The 26,362-nt window shown below is 37.2% G+C and overlaps 1 non-coding gene across 1 annotated transcript; it reads right to left on the bottom strand.

Moving 5' to 3' along the window:
• Positions 1-2,273: 2,273 nt before the first annotated feature.
• Positions 2,274-2,380, bottom strand: LOC144999236 (small nucleolar RNA R71). The gene has a single exon (XR_013660754.1). It is a non-coding gene; the product is annotated as a small nucleolar RNA R71 (small nucleolar RNA).
• Between the last annotated feature and the right edge of the window lie 23,982 nt (positions 2,381-26,362).

The following is a 26,362-nucleotide window of genomic DNA, read 5'->3' as shown; positions in this document are numbered from 1 at the left end:
TAATAGGCTTAGTTTGAAATGTTATCTGGTTAGGTACTTAAAAGTGTTTAATTTGTATTTTCAGTCCAAAAATGAAGCTCGGAAGCAAAACGAAGTAGGAGAAGCGGTTAGGAGTTCGGGAATTGGATAAAGAAGAAAAACACCAAAAATAACACTTACTCGGCGAGTAGAATCGACTACTCGGCGAGTCCAAGTGAGGATAATGACTCGGGAACCCAGATGCTTATCGTATACGGATATTGTGAGATAGACTCGACGAGTCACCACCTGACTCGACGAGTCGATACGCAAATATATAGATAACTTCTCAGATCGAGGAAAAAAACTTCTGGGATAATTCTGGAGTAATTAGCTGTGATTCAGAGGCTAGAGAAACCCTAGAAGACGAAGATAGAAGCTACAATTCAATCCCGAAGGAGATTTGAGGCAAATTCCATCATTATACTTAATCTTTTGTTTTCCACTATGGTTAGACAATTAGAATTCGTTTTTGTGCTGTTATTTACTTCAATCATGAGCTAAAACTCTTAAACTTCTGTTTGGGGATACAAAATTGAGACTATGGTTTGATTATTGGTATGATTAATTCAATATTGGTGATTTATTTGTTATTTTAGCTTGCTAAAGAACCTTGTGTATGCATGATAATTAATTTTCTGTTAATAGGAAGGTAATTAAATAGTATGAACATCGTTTGATTATTAACCTCATATATCTTGTGACTATTTTGCTATATGTCTAGGATTAATGAACATGAAACTAGGATTAATAAGAAAATGAAGTAAATTTATGTGCAAGCTTGTGTGATGACCATCAACAAGAAGTTAATTAAAACCAAATTGATTAACTATTGTGAGTCTAAAGTAATCCGAATAATTAATCTAGTGAACTAAATTGAATTAGACAACTGATCACTGTTTAAGTTAGTTTATTTGCTAAGGATAAGTGTAGTGAACGCGAACCTAATCACTTGAATCGGTAACCAACAAACGAATTAATCCATTGCACTATTACCTTGAAATCAACCATAGGATCAATTGAGTTGAACTAAACAGAATTCCCTTCGTATTATTGAATCTAGTTAATTCTTTGTTTTTCTAGTTTTTATATTAAGTAATAGTTAGTAAGTTTCTAGTCTTGTAAAACTAGAGAAAACCCTTTACTTATTAAATAATTTAGATAGAATTAGTTTTTATTTTTAATTTGCCGTTCCCTGTGTTCGATACCCTACTTGCTTAAACTATTCCACAATTGATAGGTACACTGCCTTTGTGTGTTTATTTTACAATTAAAAGTAGGATTAAAACTAAGTGAGTTTACGCACATCAAGTTTTTTTGGCGCCGTTGCCGGGGAACGGTTCTAAAATTAGCATTAAATTCTAATTCAATCGATCCTTTGTGTGAGATTTATCTTACACAAAGTTAATTACTGTTTAATTTAGTAGGTAGTACAAAAAAAAAAAAAAAAAAAACTGATTTTACCTTGGACTCGCCGAGTGCATTCGCGGAGACTCGGCGAGTACGATGCTAAATCAGCTTTACTTTTATTATATTTTTTTTTGTTCTTTTTACGCGTTTTCTGTTTTGTTTGCAGTTGTTTCATGAACCGAGGATCTGATACACCTCTGGTTCTCCCTCTTGAAGATCCGGAAACCGCACTAAGAAGGAGCAAAGGCAAAACCATTGGAGAATCCGCTTCTTCAAAGAACTCACCACTCAAAAACCTCAAGTCCATTTTCAGCAAGAAAATGGGCAACAAATCAGGAGCATCCAGTGCCTCATTGACAATTGAAGACCCAATTCAAAAAGACACCGAGTACGAGACCGAGGAAGAAGACGAACCCACATACGAGCACACATCCGAGTTTGAAGACGATTTAGCTACCGCTATGGCTAATATCGATGAAATCCCCATGGGGGAATGGAAGAAGAGGATGCGTGATGACACCGGCCAGGGCCTTGTGCAACCCGGAATTCCCACAACCGTTACTTTCGAGCTAAAGGGCCATATTCTCGCTCAACTCAAGGAGATTCCTTTTTACGGGAAAGATCACGAAGACGCCTATAAGCACTTGGATGAAGTAAATGATGTGGCTAATTACTTCAATGTACCAAATGTGCCTCGCGAGATCTAGCTTCTTCGCATGCTTCCTGTCACATTTAAAGGAGCTACAAAAGATTGGTTAACGTCACTTCCTCCCGGATCAGTCACTACATGGGCCAAGATGAAAGAAGAGTTCATAGACCATTTATGCCCGCCTTCCAAGATAGCCAAGCTAAAGAAAGCCATTGCCAACTTCGAGCAACAACCTGGAGAATCTCTTTATGAAGCTTGGGAAAGGTACAAGAGCCTACTTAGAAATTGCCCACACCATGACCTTAATAGCCAACAAGAGGTCTCCATTTTTTATGTTGGAGTTAATGTCACCACAAGGCAACTGCTCGATTCACAAGGCCCGCTCACCAGAAAGCCTCCTCCGGAAATCAAGGAGTTAATTGAAGAATTCTCTAAGCATTCTAGAGAATACCACAATCCCAGGAATGAAGTAAGTCGGGGAGCAGTGAACTCGGTGAATGATAACATGGCGGCGGTAATAGCTAAGCTCGATAGCCTAGATCGAAGAATGACAAAAATGGATCAAACAATCCATGCTATTAGGGTAGGATGCGAAAATTGTAGCGGGCCCCACCTCACCAAGGATTGTGATCGAGACGAAAACGGAAATAAAAAGGCTCAAGTGTTTTACTCTAGTGGCGATAGATACGACGAAGATTGGAGGAATCCGGAGAAGGAATGGCTCCCATACGAAGAATATAAAAAGGCTAAAGAGGAGAAATACAAGAAAAAGGAGAGGGGATTCTATCAAAAGGAAGAGCTGGTGATGGAAAAGAAGGCCAATTTAGAAGATATGCTCACAAGATTCATAATCACGTCCGAGAAAAGACACAATGATCACGATGTAGCAATGCAAGAGACCAGAAATATGTTGAGGAATTAGCAGGCATCCATTCTCAACATTGAGAAACAGCTGGGACAGCTTGCACATCAAGTGAATGAAAGAAGACCGGGCCAACTTCCGAGTAACACCGAACCCAATCCAAGAATAGAGAATGTAAGTGTAATAACCTCCAGCAGTGAAGGAACATTTACAGAAGCACTGAGAATCTCCAAGAAGAAGGCAGAAAAGGTAGAAGAATCGGACCCAACAGAACCTGATCCGACTCGCCGAGTCACTCCATTGGACTCGACGAGTCCATGCGCAAATGATAAACCTGTCAGTTCTTTGAAGCCTTATAATCCTCCTCTGCCATACCCAATCAAAGCCATGCCTGCAGAAAAAGTAGAATACAAAACCTTCATGAAACATGTTAATGCTTTACAAGTTAATGTGCCATTTGTGGAAACAATGCTCCAAACACCTAAATACTTCAACTTGCTTAAGGGCCTTTCTGCTGCTAGGAAAGATTTGGCTGAAGTCGCGGAAGTATTGATGAGTGAGCTACCTAAAAAGAAGGGTGATCCAGGAAATATTGTGATTCCGTGCCAATTTGGTAATGAAGTTTTCACCCGAGCATTAGCTGATTCGGGGGCAAGCATCAATCTGATGCCTTTTTCATTCTTTAAGAAGTTAAATTTACCAGAACCAAGGCCGGTAAATATGAAGATCCATTTGGCGGACAAGATGATAATTCATCCACAAGGCATTTGTGAGGATCTCCTTATAAAAGTTGACAAGTTTATTTTTCCAGTAGACTTCGTGGTAGTTGATATGGAAGAAGATCCCGAAATTCCAATTATTTTTGGGAGATCATTCTTGAACACCGCGTGTGCTTTAATTGATATATGTGAGTCTACATTGACATTAAGGGTGGGTGATGAGTCTGTAATGTTTAAAGTTATTCCAGAAGCCAAGCAAGAAGAAGAAAAGAATGAAGAAATCTCAATGATCCAATTGGATGATGAGATATTAGAAAAAGAGCTTGCACGTTTGCTAAAAGAAGATCCAAGCAAGTTTTTGATACACTCTGAAGAAGATGGAGATGTTAACAAGGACTTGGAGGAGTTAGAAAAGCTACTGGAAGGAGCCAACTCAGAAAACACCCAAGAATTGATGGAACCCGCTCAGATTCGCCGAGTCACTTTAATGGACTCGACGAGTCCAGTCGACTTTGGCAAAGACTTGGCCGACTTAGATCTGTTTGTTACTAGTTCTTCATATACCTTGGATTTAGATATTATTCATGATTCTTTAGAAGAACAAACAGCAGAAGGAGGAATGGGAATGAAAGTTCAATACGCCAATGTAGCATGTCTTGATACTATTCCGTTTGAAGAAGGGTTGAGCACAGGCAAGGATGAAGAGACAAAGAAAAGGAGGGTGGAAGCTGATCAACCATTAACTACTAAACCTAAAGCACGAACCGTCACGAAATATGAAGTAATTAAATTTAAAGAGAAGGAGGTGCAAAAGAAAGCGAAAAAGAATGGGGTAACGAAGAAAAAGAGGAAAAGGGAAGCCCAAGCAGCTGAGGATGATGCTGTGAAAAAGAAAAGAGAGGAATTAAAAAGGGCTTATAAAAAGAAGATTCACGCTTACAAGACAAAGTACAAACCACAAAAGATAAAGTGTGAATTCCCGATGCTAGAAGATGACGAGACGTAGACGGGAAGGAGTCTAGCTAACGACTCCTTAAAAAGAAGCGCTTGGCGGGAGGCAACCCGTTATTTAGAGTTTGCTTTCTTTTACCTTTTCTTTTGATTGCATTTTTTTTTCTTTCTTTCGTTTTTAGAATTTTAATTTTCCAATTCATCGGATATGTCTGCTTGAGAGTGCGTATGGACTAAGTGTGGGGTGAAAAAAGTTTTCTTTTCCAAAGAAATTCTAAAAAGTGTTAAAAATTTGGATTTTTGCAAGAGACTCGCCGAGTCTAACCATGACTCGACGAGTTTGTACAGATTTCAGAAAACATCATGCATCGCGACCAGACTCGGCGAGTCTGGCCCCGACTCGACGAGTCGGTATTATCCACAGAAAAAAATAATAATAACATTTATTTTTACAACTGGTTTAACCCTAATGAATCAGTTTCTTTTCACACACACTCGCCGTGCGCCTCTCTCTCAACTCTCTCCCAAGCATTCATCTTTTTCCTTCAATTATTCTTCAAATCTTTCAAGTATCATCTCAAAAGGTAATGAATTTCTTCTTGTTTTCTGTTAAGAACATGATTTTAAGAGCATCCATGGTGGACATTACAAGAAAAACCCGATTTTGGAAAAATAGTAAATTCTAGGGTTTTGATTTTTCATGGAATATGATGTTTTACTTGCTTATTCGTGCTAAATACCTTATATACATGTGTCTAGACAAAACCCTTGAAGTGATTTGCAGGTTTCATGGCCCAATTTCAGTATACTCGCCGACTGACTCGTACAGTTCATGCGACTCGCCGAGTCATACATGGACTCGACGAGTCGAGTCGTAGAAACCTGTGCATGACCGTTTTGTAATTATGATCTATGTTTTTGGGTTTTTGTATCTTTGTTTTGCAGAAGTATGTTTAGCAGGAGGCAGAGTTCAAGTGCAAACCAAGAAGATTTTCCTTGGTTAAACTTTCCACGAATCGAGTCCGCTTCAACAATGCGGAAGTGGAAGAAGAAGCTGGCTAACATACGGAAAAAAGAAGTGTACGTGCCTAACAAGATAGATTGGGAGTGGTTACAAAGTGTTCGGTATGAAGAGGAGTTAGCTCCTTATCTTTTCAAGGAGTTTACCCATGGAGGCGAGACAATGATTTGTGACGGGTGGAGTCGGGTCTTTCGGATTCAAGAGCCGGTGTACTTGGAACTGTGCTTAGAGTTTTTCTCCACTGTGTCTTTCACGGGGGAACGGATTTTTATCACCCAACAAGTTTTAGTTTTTGCCTCGGGGGTGAATTTCATCATTGTTCGGTGATCGACCTTGCTTGTCGATTGGGGATTTATGACCAGCCCTTGGTCTCCACACCTATCTTTCAGGCCTTCTTGGAGCAAACCCACATGGTGTTTCCCGACGGAGTCACTAGCACGGGTTGGTGGAACACAATTGGAAACAAGGTTTATATTCCAAAGTCGGCACAGGAAGGGAGCATTAGATCACCTACCCACCGCCTTATACATCGTCTCATTTCATCCACCATTAATCAAAGAAAGGATGATGACAAGGTTTCTAACCTTGATGTCTTCTATATATGGAGCATTATTACACCCTGTATTTTCTGCAACATTCCTTGGTGTTTGGCTTCGTATCTTGCGGAGGGTGCGGTCAAGGATCGCAAAACTTCCCGTATTAATGGTGGTATGTTTGTCACCCGATTAGCCAACTCATTTGGGTTGATAAACAGTGGTGCATGGAATTTTATGACAATGATTCCTACACCTCCATTCAATCCAATTCTTTTCCGGCGAGCAAGAATCATTGAAGACTATGGTGGTGGTCATTATGCTATCCCGCATGATGATCCCGTTGTTGGTCCCGAAGCACCGGGAAGGAGGGTTCGATCAAGATGGGAACGGGATGTGGAGGATGAGCCGCCGGTGATTCCGGTTGAAAATGAAGATGTACCAATGGATTGGTAAAATGTGGAGATGCGGTGGCTACAGGATCAAATGGCGCATGGGATCAACTTCAGTAATCAATCCCACATCCAATTATTCGACCACTTCAACATCCCACATATTGATGGTGACAATTATCCATTTATTCCATCATGGGATGAGGTGATTAGTGCGAGAAGAAGCAGTGCTGGTGGGAGTGGAGCAGCTGCGGATGATGATGAGGAGGAAGATTGATTTATTTGTGTTTTAATCAAACAATTTTCATTTTTTATTATTTTTTTAATTTTTATTTGGTGTTTATGAAGTTGTTAAGACTTTATTTATTTTGTTTAATGATTGTTTGCATTAGTCATTTTTCAGGATTGGCTTAGGAATGCTTGCTTAGGAAGGGTTTAAAGTCATAGCAAACGGGTGTTATAACGAGTGAAAGAGAGTCAAGGAAGTAAAGCGTTAATATCCAAGTGTCGAGTCCGGTCCCTAGGGATATGAGCAATTGAGTCTAGAAGTGAGGAGGAGTTAGAAGAGTTCTTAGAGGCTGACACAGTTGCAAAATACCATGTTTTTTCATCCAGTGGCCTACTCGTCGAGTGCACTTAACTGAATCGACGAGTCACCTTGTATTTCCACACATTCTGAGATGGCCGCGCTGGTACTCGACGAGTCCCATCTATGACTCGACGAGTCTATCATTTTTATACCAAAGGACTGCTGATGTGATGCTGCTAAGTGTACCACTTGATCACTTATTCTTCCATATCGATTCTTGAAGACTTTGCACTGTTTTACCTGCATTTTTGGAGCTGCCACATGAGATTTTGATGCCCAAGTCATGGATGCGTTATTTTCATGGCTAAAGTCAATTGAAGTTGGAGCTTGAAAGAAGAGTGTCAACCTATCGACTGCTATCCCAGGGGAGTTTGTTCCAATTCTCTCTATATTTGCATTTTTATTTTTGCATAATATGCAATGAGGGCATTGCATAAAATAAGTGTGGGGTAGGGGGTTAGTGACATGTTAGAAAATTTAGAATCTTAATTTAGGCTAATTCTAAAAAAATTGTTGCATACCAAAAATATAACTTAGGGATTTAATTTAGAAAATTTTGGTAAACAAAATTAGGATTCCATGTTAGAATAATATTTGATGATTGCATGAAAACCCAAATGTTTAGTTGAGCCTATATACGTTCTAGTGCATTTGTGGCTTCCTTATTCCAGTGAAATCATGAGACAAAAACACGACCTTGCTCAGCCTGAGGGATGCAATACGTTTAGCAGCCTAAACCTGAAATGTATCCAGGAAAATTTTTATCGTTAGCCAATAAAGGTTGAGATTGAGCGCCCCTGCTTAAGCATGTAGGGATTTGAGTGAAAAAAGTGAGAAATACATGTAAAAAAAAGAGAGAATTACTAGAAAAGTTATAAGAATTTTGGAGCAAATGAAGTGAAGATCTAAATATCAAAATTCCAAGAAATCTAAAAAGTTGAAGATACCAAAACTCAATCAATACAAGGTGGTGAATTCAAAGAGATCAAAGATCAAATTATCAAGGAAGTGAAGAATTCCAAGAGCTCCATAGTGGTGTCGAAAAGTTGTAATTCTAGACTATGTATGCTTGGGTTGCTCAATTAAAAATACCTTGAGGGTAAGAGGTTTTCTCAGGATGGATTCGTAGGGTTGCATAAAATGAGCATAGTTCGGGGTGAATGGGCGAACGTTTATGAGGATTGTGAGTATTTGGAGTATGGGGGGTCCTTAGGAAAAATTTTAGACACAAATGCATGCGTTGCGATCTTGGCATAATGGTTGGGTTAGATTGGAGTTGTCATACATAATTCTAATGTCTTAAAATTCAGTTTTGCTTGGGGGCAAGCAAAAGTCAAGTGTGGGGTATTTTGATATGTGCATATTTAGTTTGTATTAAGTATAGATTGTTATTCATTTATTAGCTAAATTATTGCATTTCATGGACAAAAGGTACTTAAAAGTGTTTAAATTGTATTTTCAGTCCAAAAATGAAGCTCGGAAGCAAAAGGAAGCAGGAGAAGCGGTTAGGAGCTCGGGAATTGGATAAAGAAGAAAAACACCAAAAATAGCACCTACCCGGCGAGTACAATTGACTACTAGACGAGTCCAAGTGAGGATAATGACTCGGGAACCCAGATGCTTATCGCATACGGATATTGTGAGACGGACTCGACGAGTCGCCACCTGACTCGACGAGTCGATACACAAATATATAGATAACTTCTTAGATCGAGGAAAAAAACTTCTGGAATAATTCTGGTGTAATTAGCTGTGATTCAGAGGCTAGAGAAACCCTAGAAGACGAAGATAGAAGCTACAATTCAATCCGGAAGGAGATTTGAGGCAAATTCCATCATTATACTTAATCTTTTGTTTTCCACTATGGTTAGACAATTAGAATTCGTTTTTGTGCTGTTATTTACTTCAATCATGAGCTAAAACTCTTAAACTTCTGTTTGGGGATACAAAATTGAGACTATGGTTTGATTATTGGTATGATTAATTCAATATTGGTGATTTATTTGTTATTTTAGCTTGCTAAAGAACCTTGTGTATGAATGATAATTAATTTTCTGTTAATAGGAAGGTAATTAAATAGTATGAACATCGTTTGATTATCAACCTCATATATCTTGTGACTATTTTGCTATATGTCTAGGATTAATGAACATGAAACTAGGATTAATAAGAAAATGAAGTAAATTTATGTGCAAGCTTGTGTGATGACCATCAACAAGAAGTTAATTAAAACCAAATTGATTAACTATTGTGAGTCTAAAGTAATCCGAATAATTAATCTAGTGAACTAAATTGAATTAGACAACTGATCACTGTTTAAGTTAGTTTATTTGCTAAGGATTAGTGTAGTGAACGCGAACCTAATCACTTGAATCGGTAACCAACAAACGAATTAATCCATTGCACTATTACCTTGAAATCAACCATAGGATCAATTGAGTTGAACTAAACAGAATTCCCTTCGTATTATTGAATCTAGTTAATTCTTTGTTTTTCTAGTTTTTATATTAAGTAATAGTTAGTAAGTTTCTAGTCTTGTAAAACTAGAGAAAACCCTTTACTTATTAAATAATTTAGATAGAATTAGTTTTTATTTTTAATTTGCCGTTCCCTGTGTTCGATACCCTACTTGCTTAAACTATTCCACAATTGATAGGTACACTGCCTTTGTGTGTTTATTTTACAATTAAAAGTAGGATTAAAACTAAGTGAGTTTACGCACATTAGTATAGCATGGCTATTATGTCCTTAACACCAAAAACCCTAGCCTCTTAACACATTAAGACAATCTAGCACTTACATGGGGGAAAACTAGTGACCGACAACCCAACTTTATGAATTAACACCCTTAAAAACCTCTGAAAGGACAACTTTCGGTGGGGTCCAAACCAGAAGTTGGCCTTTGAGACTTTGAGATAGAAATTGTGTGAGGCCCCAATTATTGCATTGCCCGAGGGATTGGATGATTTTATGGTTTACTGTGATGCTTCTATTTTGGGTTTAGGAGTTGTCCTTATGTAGAGGGAGCATGTGATTGTTTACGCTACGAGGCAGCTGCAGCCTCAAGAGGCGAATTACCCCAATCATGATTTGGAATTAGGAGCAATGGTGTTTTCCCTCAAGATTTGGAGGCATTACTTGTACAGGGTCCGATGCACTATTTACACCGATCATAAGAGTTTGAAGTATTTGATGGATTAGTTGAACTTGAATATGCAGCTGAGGAGATGGTTAGACGTGGTAAAAAATTATAACTGCCAGATTTTGTACCACATTTGGAAGGCCAATGTGGTGACCGATGCTTTGAGCCGTACGGCGGAATGTACTGTGATCCGAGATATTTGTTTGAGGGTGACAGTTACCTCACCATTGATGGATATGATTAAGGAGGCTTAGGTAGAAGGATTGAAAAAAGAAAATTGGAAGACTGGGTGGATTAGGTGGCAAATTATGTAGTTTGTCAGGGACAACCAGGGACTATTGACTTAGTGTGGTAGGGTTTGGGTTCCGATATTTGGTGGGGTGAAGCAGAAGATTTTAGAGGAGGCTCATAAGTCCAAACTTTCTATTCATTCGGGGGCATGAACATGTACCGAGACCTAATATTGAGCTACTGGTGGCCCTACATGAAGAGGGAAGTTGCTTGGTTTGTTGAGCGATGTTTGACTTGTAGGAAGGTCAAAGTCGAGCATCAAAGGCCTCACGACAAGGTCCAGCCGTTACCCATTTCCATGTGGAAATGAGAGGAGATCACCATGGATTTTATCATGAAATTACCTAGGAAGACATGGGTGTTGATTTTATTTGGGTTATTATGGACAGGATTACCAAGAGTGCTCATTTTATTCTGATTGCTGAGAGTATATCTATCGAGAAAATTACAGATATCTATGTTTGGGAGGTGGTAGTTAGGCACATATCTGTGGTCTTGGTCCATGATGTTCGGTTCACCTCCAGGATTTGGAGGAAGTTTCATGAGGAGTTAGGCACTTAGCTGCACTTCAGTACAACTTACCACCCCCAAACCGATGGGCAGAGCGAGCAAACAATCCAGATTCTTGAGGATATGCTTCGGGCTGTGCATGCTAGACTTCGGAGGGAGTTGGGATACTTACATCCCACTAGAAGAGTTCTCCTACAACAACATTTATCAAGCTAGTACTGACCGACTCCCATTCAAGCTGATATATAGAAGGAGGTGTAGGACTCCAATTTGTTGGGGAGAGGTTGGCCATCAAGTCATGGGAAGCACCGAAGTGGTGCTTAAGACCACTAAGTTGATTCAACAGGTGCACGTCAGGTTGCAAGTTGTGTAGAGTCGTCAGAAAAGCTATGTTGGCCGACGCTGATCAGATCTCAAGTTTCAGGTGGGGGATTTCATATTGTTGAGGGTATCACCATGGATAGGTTTCATCCTTTTTTGGAATAGGGGCGAGTTAGGTCCTCGAATCATTGGTCTATTCAATATATTTGCCCAACTTGGCAAGGTTGCTTATCGACTAGATCTCCCTGATGAGCTCATTCAGATCCATAACACCTCCAATGTGTCTCTGTTGCAGAAGTGTGTATCAGATGAGGTTACACTTATTTCATTGGATGATATTCAGGTGGATGAGGCCCTAAACTATATTGAGAATCCCATTTGTAGTTATGGATAGAAAAACTAGAGCTCATTGTAACAAAGTGGTGAAGCTAGTGAAGGTGAAATGGGGAAGAGTGGTAACATCCAAAATCCAATTATTTCATTTTAAGGCCTTGATGAATTTTAAAGTTGCAAAGCAGGACCCTCCATATGTTAGGCGTACATGTATGTACGCTTAGTGTACACAAGTGGATGCTTCGGGTAGTTGAGGCTTATACGCGGGGAGTACAAGCTGTATGCGGGGCATACGAGGCCAAAGGCTAAAACCATAATTCTTGGACATGATCCCTATTTAAGCTCATTTATGACCTTAATCCTCTTCCTTACCAGCCTCCACAACCTTTATACGTCTCTAAAACTGTAGTTACCATTGAGAGTGATTCTTGAGCTTGAAGGCCGCTAAAGGTCTTTTTGGTGTGTTATCAAGGAGAATGAATCGGTGAGAAAGTATTGGACGTGGGAGAGCTTGTAGATCCTGCATTTAGATCATATTTGAGAGATTTTGGAGGTAAAAAGTTCATATCTTGCTAATCCTTTTGCTAGTTTGAGTTAGGGTTTAGTATCAAGTCCACTTTTGGTCCATGAATCCTCTCTTGTGAGTTTGAGCAACTCCATAGGTTAGGAATGTTATATCTGAGGTTCTTTGTCATGTTTAAAGCATAAAAATCCTAATTTGATTGTTATTATGGCTCCATGCATGAGTTTAAGTTCTCAAACGGAGTATTAATGGATAAAATGAGGTGTTGGGTTCCCATATGCCATGTAAAGGCATAAATTTGCCAACTTTATGCCCTAGGAACCTTAAAATGACCAAGATTTGGAAATTGATGAAGAGTCCTCATGTATTAAGCACTTAATGGCGTTTTGTGCAAAGTAGCTTGTACGTTGGGCATACTAGTCTGTACGATGCACGTACAGCCTAGGAACTTAGTACACTAAACGTACTAAAGGTGTATGTTGGGCGTACGCTTCGTTTGGGTTCTGGGTTTCCGATGGATTTTTGAGCCACTTGGGCCCTAATTAACCTTGGGCCTAGATCTATTAGAGTATGGATCTTGTAATGTTGTTAATCGGACCATAGATGGCATGGTTGGGCCTTTTGGGCCTTGTGGCCCATTATTGTTTAGGACCTTGGATGTTAGGACCATTAATGAAGGAAAGACTTTTAGGCCTTATTTTAGGAGTTTGGATTTAGGCTTTTGGGCCTATGTCTTGAGTTTGTGATTTAATTCTAATTATGATAAATTGTTTATCTTCAGTATGAGATATCTAGACAAGTAGCTAGGCAGTATCTTATCATCAGTCTGAGGTGAGTCTTCTCATTATAACCATGGGTCTAAGGCACCAAGGCCGACCCAATATCCATTTATGTAGTATGCTAGTTTTTGGTATGTTACACGTTGTGATTAGGTTGAAATATACCCTAGGGCAGGGCCCATTATGATATGCTTGGATTGAAATATACCCCAGGGTGGGGCTCATACTTGTTTTTTGGTTGGGATGAACCCCAGGGTTAGGCCTATTTGTATGATTGGTATGTGTTATTTTTGGAAAAATCACTAAGCATTAGCTTACAATTTGTATTGTGATTTCATGTGTGTCTGGTTCCAAAGGGTGGGCCCGACTTTATGGCACAACATTCACTATCCACTATTTTCTGTATTCACTAATATTGACACTTTGATGATTTTGTATGATGATGATTATGTATTGGATTTTTGGTATCAAACATGTGGAAGTAAACCTTGATTAAAAATGAAAAAAAATTTATCTAGGTTTTTGGGCTGTTACACGAGTGTTTGCAATATAAGTTATAAATCCTTAAAACCTTGCTGCAAATATCTCATGGCCTCACTGCTAAACAGAGAGCTGGCCCATGCGAAGCTCTCTCACCAGGGATAACCTATTCTCCCCCACTTGGGGTTCGAACTCTCACCGACTGCCGCTCACAATCAATTATGGTCCCATTGGGGCCTAATAAACCCATCCCTGTGATAACCTTCGATTATCTCAAGGGAATCGACACCAAATCAATAGAGAACCTATTACTAAATAGATTCAAGACACATCCATGAAAAACCCTCGAAGTACCCACATTACAACCGTCCATAATCTCTACCTCTAGAGGAGAATCCAAAACCTACGAAGCATCGAAAAACATCTTGCTAAGTGCAAGAGATACAAAGGATCGGGTAGCCCCCGAATCAAACAAAACATAGGCAGACATACCATTGACCAAAAGGTCCGTATACAGAATTAAGAAAAAATATAAGTATGAAATGAAGAAAGCAATAAAAGATAGAGATAAGTTACGTACGCTTAACCACATTTGGTGTTGCACGGGCCTCATCGGTAGTCAGCTGAAATGATCTGTTCTTCACCACATGAGTCCCTGCCTTGCCCTGGAGGCCATCGGTAATCCTCAATGTGGCTGGCATAGGCACCGCCACAGCTTCCCCAGTCAATCTCTGACAATTAGCCTTTTTATGGCTGATCTGATTGCAATGGAAGGAAATCAGTGAGCTTCGGGGCCAATCCTTACTCAAATGACCGATCAGCCCACACCTGCAACAACCCAAACCTTCTAACCGACACGATCTACTATGCTGTTGGCCACACTTTCTTCAATGGCCCTAACCCTGGTAGCCCCTAGAATACGAGTCAAAAACCTCGTGCTTCTTGTATAGCCCACCACAATCTGTACCTGTTCCGACTTGCGCTTCGTCCGAAGCTCCAACTCAATCTCCCGCTCACGGGCCTTCTCAATCATATCATTCAGGGTCTTGCACCCTGAAAAGCTCACAAAATCCCTGATTTCATCTCTCAACATGTCATGATACCTCGTCTTCTTCATATCCTCATCCCCAATGTACTCCAGAACCAATAGATCCCTCTCCTAAAACCTAGCAGTGATCTCCGCCACAGTATCGATTGTCTGGCGAAGGTCCTAGAACTCCCTCAACAGCTGCCGAACCTCGATATTTGGTGCAAACTCCTTCTATAATCTCTGAAAAAAGTCCTCCCAGGTTATCATTGCCGCTGCTGCTATCCCCACATCTCGTGTAACCTCCTCCCACTAGTTTGGTGCTCTTTCCCTCAACAGGCAGCATGAAAATCCCACCTTTCCACCCCTCAGGGCAAAAGCTCGTCCATTGAGTAGTCTCCATGTCGGCGATCCAATGATGGCTATCAATGGGGCCCTTAACACCAAAGAACTCAGGAGCTCGACATTCCTTGAACTCCCAGAATGAGGGAGCTTGAGCTCCAATATGAACCTCAAAAATCCTGTCTCAAAAAGTCCCAAACCTCTCATCCATAAGCTCCGTAACCCCCTCCTTGATGGTACCAAAAACACAGGGATAGCATCCAAGATACCGCAAGTAACCTCATCCGAAATGAACTTGCACTGACGCTCATCAATTGGTTATGAGCTTGAGCCAGAACCTAATCCAGAACCAGAGCCATAATGTCCTCGATTGATCATCACCATCCTCCAAACTAAAACACAACATAAACAATCAACAAAGGACTCAAAAGGACTCCTTTACACATGCCTCCTTAGAGTTTCTAGAGCTACACTAGTCTTAGATACAGTTCCTATGCTTCTAGTAGTATGGGCCCGATACTACCTTTCACACCTACCTGCAGTTTCCTCTAGGTGAGTCCTTATTCCTCTAAGTCATCACACTAAAACCATAAACTGACTCTATGTGTTATATATATATATATATATATATATATATATATATATATATATATATATATATTAGACTCTAATATGAATTTCCATCCCTCACTACTCGTAATACCAAGAACCCCAATCAACACTGTTGGTTGCCTTATTCATCAAAGTTATACACAAAGCAGGATAACATAGACTATCAAATGATGATTCTACCCTAAGTCCAAAACAAAACAAAACAAGGAATAAGAAATGAGTCCAAATCTATCATTCTAGGGCTGTACAATCCTAATCGTATAGAATTTTGAAAGCATATACTTAGTAAATAACTTAGCCGATATTAATGCCAAATAATAAATAGCATAAAGTTCCATTAGGCTATAAGGCATCACACAAATTAGGCAGATATATCATACAATTCTTATCATATAATTCTCATTTCAAGCATACTATTCATAAAACATAAGTTGGGTAATTTGGGAACCACTTACTTGAGCTCGACCGATCGCACACTCCACGCCCCCTTTTTCTAAAACAAAATTAAATTAATTGTTATTTAAGAAAACCATCATATCCTTAGTTTGAGTTCGGACACACCCGAGAGTATGCCTGAATCCCTCAAACCAAGGCTCTGATACCAACTTTTAACGACCCAAGATCTGTACTAAATTTTTTTCATTTTAATACAATTAGTTTTTCATTCATTCATTGTATCGGAAACCAACATTCATTATATTATTTCAAAATATCTGAGTACTAATACATCAAGTGTGAAAAATCATGTGAGGAGGATGTTTTGTCGGCCCTTCCCTTTTGAACTAGAAGTACCTGAAACCATAAAGATAAACAATAAGCATAAAACCTAGTCAGCTTCCCTAAATTTCCACATACAACATACAAACCCCCGGGTTTGTATCAACCCAAAATACAACATATAGTTGTGTAGGGTCCGAATCAACCCCGAGTCCTTATCAACATCGAGTCCATAATGACATCGAGCCCATATATCTCAATACATAAATAATGCAAGCACACAAACACGATCATACGAAAACATACAGTTCTACACATACAATATAGTGGGTCGGCCTTGGTGCCTTCGACTCACTTGAGGAAGTAGGGAGACTCACCTCAGAGATAAACGAAAAGCTGAACTGACATGCTGCTTTGAAATCCTCACTACAGATCACCTTCATGAACAATAATAACCAAAACTTAGAATACCATTCAAATACCAAAAAATACCCGTAGGTTAAACCCTAGTAAGAAAATCCAGATCAAAGTCAACCGAGTCAATCGGGTTGACTCAGTGAGTACATGGTGCGTACCTCGTAGTTGACCGAGGATCGGGGCACATACCTCATATGCTCAACATACCCTTTGGTACGCCCTGCATACGAGGGTGCTTGCCAACCTCCTAACTAAGCACTTAATCCCTTAAGCACCTACATCCAAACTTCGGATGAAGGTCACATAAAATGCTCTAAACCATAAAGTTTCCAACTTTATGGTCTAGCATGGCTATTAAGTCCTTAATACCCAAAACCCTAGCCTCTTAACCCATTAAGACCATCTAGAACTTTCATGGGAGAAAACTAGTGACCAAGAACCAAACGTTATGACTTAACACCCCTAAAAACCTCTTAAAGGACAACTCAAATGCTTTGGACTGCATTCTACTCACAAACACTATGTTTGGGATAAAAAAGGTAACAACTTGAGAAAAAGTAGATCCAAGATATTACTTCATCAAGTTTGAAACTTTTTACCCTCCACAAGGTGTACAAGGGGAACAAAATGATGTATCCAAAGCCTTGAGTGAAACACCACTACTTTAATTCTTTTCCTTCTACTCGAAGAGCTCTAAATGGCACAAAAAATGGCTCAACAAGCTTCACAATGCACAAACACTCTTTAGGGTTTCGAGATGAGGAGGAAGGTTGAAGGTAAGAAGGTGCATGAGGCCATAAATGTGTTTAAATAGGGTCTAAACCCTAAAATCTAGAGTTTGCACCCTGGATGCATACACCCTGCGTACACACATCGTTCTATGGCTACCCATAGTACGCCCTTTGTACGAGGGTGTACATCTCGCATACTCCAGATGACTTTGGATTTACAAATTTTCCACTGGGACTAAACTAGCAAATCAAACATAACTTAACGGTTAAAATGAATACCTAAATTCTAGGTGTTACAAGATCTAAAGCTTATTTTGTTCTCTGTATAATCTATTGTTAACTACAAAAAATCCATCGTGATTTGATATGCAGGTATGATGATTTTAGTAGAAAATGGCTTGGAGCTTATTTGTACAAAGCCAAAGGAGCAGTGACAGAGTATGATAAAGGTAAGTGAAATTGTTTTAATCAAGTTATTTACTTACCTACATGTAGATGGTATAACACATGCCTGTAATAGTGATATTTTAAAAAGTTATAGGTTATCATATCAAAATACCAACTTGAGATCTATAAGACACTAAAACATGAACTGAGATTAAAGCTTGGTCCAATGGCCAGCCTTAGGTGCATAGGGCCTTTGATTTTTGGGACAATCTATACTTTGTGTCAGCAATGTGGTTACATGTGGCTTATGATTTTAGGGGGCCTCTGATTTTTGGGACTATCTATAGTTATATTATTGGTATTTTCATAAAATTCATTTTTATGTACTGCTATTTTCATAAATCGTTATCACCTATTGAGTTTTTAAAGACTACAAAGATAATGTGTTTGAAAAGACTTTGAGTTGTGTGAGCTATAGCTTCTAACTTTCAAATTGATTCGGTGTTTATTGAGAAAACTAATAAAATAATAATTTTTTAAAGAGAATGATGTTGGGTCATCAAAACAAATATATGAACTTTCACCATAAGTCATTTAGGATTCAGTAATTTTTGTGTACGTAGTTGACCAAATTATTTGTTTATTTGAGCAAAGTTTAAACAATACAAACAATATGAAGACATTTTGGTTTTTTATTCACAGTACATACGTTAAAAACACTGAATACTATTGAGTTAAAGTGTAGTTGCAAAATCCTGGAAAAGTGGTTGCAAAAATGTTATATCTCAAACATCAATGTATACGATTTATTTAATGAACCGAAGTTGTTACAAAAACATTTACTAGTTGAACATAATACAACTAACAAAATACTAAATTTCTAAAAAATGATACACATTTATCCAGTTTCTTGTCTAACATACAAAATATTGTCGATTGTTTCCATTAGAATTGCATCAATGAAAATAAGCTTTTAAAAACTAAAGGTTTTAAAATCTTATTTGCGCTCGATGTTTCAAGAAAGATAAACGTTTTGTCGTTGATTTTGATTGAGAACAACTTTCTCAAGAATATTGATTATGAAAGTGTCATAGATAAATGAGATTCTAAAAATACTAGAAGAAAATATTAATGCGTTGAATTTTATTTTATTTTATTATCTTTAATTTTTTATTTTTCTGAAAAGTTACTTTTAACAGTTTCCACTACGAATTATATGTCATTTAGTTGTGCACAAAAAGTGCCATTAAAAATCGACAAAATGCCGGTAAAGGCTACTTAGAGAATGAGTGGCACATATATAAAGTGTCACTAGAATGCTCCCATTAAAACCCTTTAGTAATACTTTTTTGGTTTGTCGCTGCAGCCTTATAGAATAAAGTATTTTTTGGCACATATTTTGTGCCCCTAAATACTCATTCGATTCTAAATTTCATGCTATTCTTAGTGACACATTTCTGAACTTTAGTGACAATTTTTTTATTACATTACACATATATGGATGTTATTCGTATTAATGTATACAAGCTCGACTAAAAGTATCAAAAAGGAATATAAAATACACATTGCATAAATGAATGCTATTGTTATTAATGTGATATATAAAACAATAAAAGTAAGATCATTTTCGAGAATATATATATATATATATATATATATATATATATATATATATATATATATATATATAATACCAATTCTATAAAAACAAATGAAGTAAAAACTTCACAAGGTAATGAAACATACATGTCATTAAACCTTTTAAGCCATGTGTTATCTTTTATCCATTTCCATATATGTATGCTCTACTTCTGCACCTAGAAATTTCACACTTTCTTCAAACACACATACACACTACATTAGTAAAACAAAAAAGCATATATATATATATATATATATATATATATATATATATATATATATATATATATATTATTTTTCTAAACGATTAAAGCAAATATGGTGGTTACATTGCTCTTGGAGGGTTATGCACCAATCAGAAAAACAATATTACCAAAGAATATTTAGAAAAACTTTACCATTAATCAACAATGCTCATGGAAGGTTATGCACCAATTCATTTGCATTCAAAATTCTTTTGTACCATTTTTATATTCATTAGTGAGGTAGTATAAATTATTGAATATTAAATATCTCTTATCATATGTTTGCATTATGTCTACAGTTTCATCAAGTATAATGCTATTTCTTAGTTGCATCTTCCTCTCTATTCTATGCATAATGAACAACAATAACTTCACCTTTAATTAATACCGAAAGTTTCAGTAATCTATGCATGCCCCTATAACATTTGTACCTGATAAATGACGTCCTAATAAAGAACCCCAAGCTTTATACCTACAACAAACGTTCATGATTTTTTTAATGTTTCCGATTTTACCCATGGTTTTGTTACTTAGTTGGTTAGTTACTCACCGTATTACCCAAGCTCCTCCAGTGATGAAAGCAATGACATGCTTTGGGGCATCCTTTTTTCCATTGTCTATAGGCAAAATATATATTGTCTGCCATTAATGATTCAATCAGATGAAAGTAATAGTAAGAAGCAAGTGGAAAGATAAAGACATTAAGACATACTTATTTCTTGGTTGATCACCAAAAACAATGTCTCTGCGAACATGATTTGAGAAATAGTAGTAATAAGCAACTACAATGATTAAGAATTTATATGTCATTTAGTGATTTAGTTATTTAGGAAGGATAATGATATTGAGAATTTGTTAAAGGGTATAAAGGGAATCTTGTAATTTGTTATTAAACATGGGAGGAATGACGTGAGCCACAAATCACCGACTTTACGTACACCTATCATTGATTAGGATTGCATAACATTGTAGAACAAGAAATTCAGTGATTATGGAATAATCTGACATGAAGAAAGAATGTAATATTAACAAAGGCATATTAATTAAAGATAACAGGAGTTGTTTTTTTTTTTTTTAACAATTAGCAAAACAATCACACATAACTGTTACCAAATTACGTCGTTGGAGGTGCACCTCAAAATGATATTGCTATTTGATTTCTACCGAATCAGAACAAACAATTAACAGATCGTAAATCCAATTACAGAAAAAATATATACATGTTTCTTTGAGGAATTTCATCAAATACTTTAAAACAAGGAAATCCAACAAGAGAAAATCATGAAAATCGTTTCTATCGAGTTAATTCTAACTAGAAGAGTGATAGTTTAACCGAATAAATTTTAGATTTCTGTAAAGCCATATAGTTGATTACCTTAACAGGAGTGAATGATAAAATCCAACAACAATTACACATTTACACACAACGAGAAGAGAGATTTTGAAAACATGATGCTTCTAATGGAGAGGCTGCCGATTATTGATGTGTAGTACTGGATGAGCCAATTGCAATGTAGTAATGGAGAACCAATTTCATGATCTCCTTTAATATGGAAGTTCCGGTTTTAGTTGACTGAGGTGTAATGGAAAAAAGGTAATACTCAAAATCAAGGGAAACAAAAATTTATCTGAAGTCAAAAATTTTATTAATTTGAATTAAGTTTAGGTGGTAAGTACATTAGGTAATTAAAATTTAGAGGGGATTTAGTTGTTGAATCTTTTTTTGTGTTATCAATGGCACGATATAAAATATGACACTAAAAGTATAATATAGTTGCACAAAAAATATATTTCATGGTTTGTGTCACTAAATGTGATTTTGTTTGTAGTGTTCATTTGATTATTAATGAGTGAAGACATGATTTTGTGGTTGTGAATTTACGAGATGTTTGTTAACAACTTTAGGTTTTGAATTAGTGGTAACAAACTTAATTAATAGTATTTTACAATAATTTTTTTATGGGGTCTCACTTTAATTTTTTTCACTTGGTCTCGGAAATAGCATGTGGCTATGTCGTAGATAACAAACAATCCACTTGAGATCTAGGTTATATACAACTTTCACATGATAAATATAAGGGAAAATGACACATTTACTTTTTTAGTCACATAACTTTTTAAGTGGCTTTATGAGGGAATAAATTGCGAAGCGACCTGTCTTTTTGGTCATCTTAACCTTAAATAACTCGTTCTATCTACCAAATAAGCAATTGAAGATGATCTGACTTGTAAAGTTCGCAATGTCAGCTACCATAGTCAAAGTTGAGGAATTGTTGAATGGAACATATAAACGCACAGACACACCATATCCTCTGTTTCACTTGTTTACAAGAAAAAACTTTTTCCCTAAACAATTCATCAAACACACCCATGTTAAGAACTTCTTAAGAAAACGTTAACTATACAATTTGTTTGAATTTGATGAGTAAATGTCAACTAGAGTTGCTGATTAAAATTCGGCGTAGGGATTTCTGGAACAATGTCATGAAATCTACATAAGAATCAACTCAAAGTAACTTATTTTACTTCATTGAATCGAATTCATTTTCCAATTCCATTAATTATGCTACAATAGTGAAATGAGAGAGAGAGAGAGAGAGAGAGAGAGATATTTACCAATCTTTCTAGTGTTACTGTTGGTGAAGGTATACATACAAGATGAACAATACATATACTGCTGAAATTTGGTTGTATGAAGACAATGCCCTCTACAATTCATTATCAAAAATTACTCCAGTTCCGTCCTAATCAGTGACCTGGAAACATTCCACCAGGTTCGGATCTGTTCCTGGAGGAAACGTTGATGACGGAAGATACAGAAGATCGTAAACGGGCTATTGTATCCACCCTGTGCATGTGGGTACCCACTATTGCGTTGAGGAGTACCGTAGGGGGAGGTTGAGGGTTTGTAGGGAAGAAGGAAGAGGGAAAGCTTTTCATTGCCAAAGATTTGTCTTAGAGAGAAGAAGGTGAACTTCAACGGTGGCTGCCACTATTGGGACGTCGTCAAAAGGAGTTTTCTCATTCCATTTTACCGTACACTGGAATGACATCAAGGAAAACAACTGGGCTAATTCTAAAATGGATATTGATAGGTGATCGGATAACTTAGAGATGAGGATGAACGCACATAGGAGGCAAGGCGGTTTTGCATTGTAGCTTACGAGAACAAATTGTTTAACCTCTTCACCAAATTGCTTCTACACCAGTTTTTCTTGTGGTTATTTGGGGCGAACGAAAACAAATCCATAGCTCTCACCAAATAATTAGTGGATAAATCGATTTTCTTATGTTGATTTGGGGATATATGGAGAAGACAACCCAAAAGAAGGATTCGTGTCACTGTGTGTTTGTGTGTGTGTGATAGAGAGAGGGGGAGGTGTCATTTTCCATATAATAAGCAAACAAATAATTACATCAATTAAGTGAGGTTGCATAAGGGTAACCTGGTTACCCCTTCGTTTTGTAAAACATGACCTATTTGACCCGACAAAACTAAATTTGTTCTCTCATAAAGCCAGCGGCAAGGCTACCTTATAGCAAAGGGTGTCCATGGACACCCCTAATTTTAAAATTTCTTTTGTAGTTTATATGTTAGATTTAAGATGGACACCTATTATTATAACAAATGGACACCTGTGGCAAAAAAAAAAAAAAAAAAAAAAAAAAAAAAAAAAAAAAAAAAAAACCCTGAAATTTTCTAATTGTTGAAATTTTTATATAAACTGATCATGAACCGCTCTATAAGGAAGTGGTTAACAAAAATAAAACCCTTTTTTTATAGAAATTTAATCAGCATTTAATCATTCAATCTTATAGAATATTTTATATATTAAGAAGATATGATTAAATCTTATAAATATTCCATATATTAAAAAGAAAGATGAAACAAATTATCGAAAACACAAAAACCCTAAAAAAACAAAAAAATTTACATCTCATTCTTTTGTTGTTGCGGCCTTCATGATCAACCTCTCTCATCGGCCTCCGTGATCAACATCATCTACCGCTCAACGCCTATTTCCACACCCTTTAGTTCGTTTTCGACTTTTCGGCGACTGGCTGGAAGTTAGTTGCAGTGGCTGCTTGAGTCTCCATGATCTCCATCTCTTTTCTTTTACAGGTTTCATACCTTTCTCTCTATTAGGCGTTTAAGTGTTTAGTGTTTTTTGTTTGTGTAACTGTGTAGGTAGAATATAAATACATTTTTATTGTAGAGTCAAATCCTAGAAACTATAAAATGGAGTAGCATACTTAGTCATACTATAGCCTTTTTTGAGCACAATGTATAGCTTTCTGTGATTTTGTTTATAGTGGTATCTCAATTGATAGAGCTTGTTTTATATATTTTGTTTTCAACTTTTCACCAATTCTAAAATATTATGTCATAGGATATTGTAATTTATTTAGTAATTTATTTAATTTAATAAGAATAAAAAAGCACCACAAGGAAAAAGGCCATTACCGGCGACAAAAGTCGCCGGTAAAAGTCCCAAAAATCGTCGGTACTGATAATAGCGGCGACGCGTCAACGGTAATGAGTCGCCGCTACTGCCTCGTCGCTATTGATCAGTTTGTCGCCGCTAATGATAGTAGTCGCCGCTATTAGTATGTCGCCGCTAATGAGTAGTGTCGCCGCTAATAATGTTGTCGCCGGGAATGACATTTGTCGCCGGTAAAAGTGTCGCCGGTAATGAGCTCTATCGCCGGTAATTTGTTTTCAATTTTTTTTAAATAATGATTTTCGTTGCCGGTGATAATATCGCAGGTAAAAGTGTTGCTGGGGATAATATCGCAGGTAAAAGTGTCGCCGGTAATAACAATATTCGATTAAATATCAAAACCAATAGTGTCGACGCTAATTACAAAACAAACATCCTATTAAATATCAAACATAATAGTGTCAAACAAACATCCTATTACAAACAAACATCCAAAATACAATTAAATATCAAAAGTCATACTATCCGAGTAGCAAAACAACAAAATTTTTACAATCTACTAAGTAGCAAAACGAGACAACATATGCAAATAAAACCCATTCTTACATACCCTCATCGCCGTTCCCATCGTTTCCTTGATTATTTTGGGATTGAAAAAACGAATAAAGCTCATCCCTACATGCCGGGTCGGCGAGCATTGCACGAAGATTTTCCAACTACATAATTAATAACAATATATATAAACTTATAAGTTAGATCGTCAAACATAAACAAAAACTATCAAAATACATTGTTATTTTTAAAGTAAGATAGAAAACCAAAGTACATTGCTATATTTTGCACTTGGGACAAAAACCAAATTACCAAACTTTTTAGCAAATAACCACCACAAAACCAAAACTACCAAATCAACATGCATTTTACGATGCTAAACTAGATTGCTATTTTAACTGTGATGGTTGTGATGGTGGTTGTGATGGTTGTGAAGGCTATGGAATCGTCAGAAGACCAGAAGGTTTGCGGCCAATGCCTCTAATGTGGCCACGTCGCTCTCCTAATACTTTCTCGAATGTAGCTCTTTCTTGAGTTGGCGTAAACTCACTTTCACCTTGAGTTTGTTCTAGCAGCTCTTCAACTAACCGATTCTGTAACTCCAAAAAGTGAGTAACAATTAAGTATAAACAAACATTTAAATATATGATAAAATTATAATTAAATACTTACATATTGTTGTTCCGATTCAACAGTAACAAATACACCATTCTTATCGGTATGAGCTTTGCGAAATGTTTCCACTCTCTTAAGGTTCTGTTTAAGTTTAAAAATTAGATTATATTTTAAATAAATAATTACATGTATCGTACGGTACCTTCTTATAGCAAGTACTGCTATACGAGCTCGAACCCCCACGATTCACAATTGTTTGCTTTTCACGGATTTTTTTGTTCCTTTCTGAAGCAATTTTGTGTTCGTCAGTTTGAAAATACTCAACTGTCTTCTCCCAGTTATCAACAAGCATACCATCCGGAGGATTTGCCAATGCTCTCGGGATATCTTCATACCCTCCGACCATGTTGAAATATTCTTTTGCGTCGGCTTTACGCTCTCGAAAACCTCTTAACAAGGCTGCTTGAAAACTCTCTGTCAATAAAGTAGCTTGTGCATCCTGGTACATTTGATTGAGATCAAACTTTTTCTATAATAAAAAAAAAGTTAACCAAGTAAGAAACAATTATAGTTAAACCTATAAAATATATTTAAATAAATAATTACTGCTAAATGTTGTAATACAGTGTCCTTTATATCAGGGGAAACTCTTTTCCAACTCCATTTGTCGAAAGGGACCATCTGCCACATTGTTTTCCCAACTTCTCGGGAAAACATGTCTCCCGCCTCTCCTACGGGATTAAATGTGATATCCCTATCAAATTGCATGGCTATTGGTTTCCCCTGGTTCTGCAAGATTGATTTTTCAAGCTTTATATTTTTTGCTTTTCTTCGAGCTTTCCTTCGAGCACATCCCTCAACTACAATTGTAATTAAAAATTATTAGAAACGACATTTAATTTATGATAATTGAACAAAAATAGTAAATATAAATTCATGATAAGACTTACCGTCCTGCTCGTGCTGGCCAGGACCTCTACCACCTGGGAAAGGTGGGTCCTCAGCTTCGTCTTCCCCATGTCCACGACCCATGACAGCAGCCATGGTAAACATAAACAATAGCCACACTCTCATCATTTCCTGAAAAATTATAAGATATACAAATACAATT

This window comes from Lactuca saligna, chromosome 5 (assembly GCF_052625555.1).
Source record: "Lactuca saligna cultivar CGN05327 chromosome 5, ASM5262555v1, whole genome shotgun sequence".
NCBI classification, from domain to species: domain Eukaryota; kingdom Viridiplantae; phylum Streptophyta; class Magnoliopsida; order Asterales; family Asteraceae; genus Lactuca; species Lactuca saligna.
Note: the sequence above shows the minus strand (reverse complement) of the source record. Positions and strands in the feature narration are given on the sequence as shown.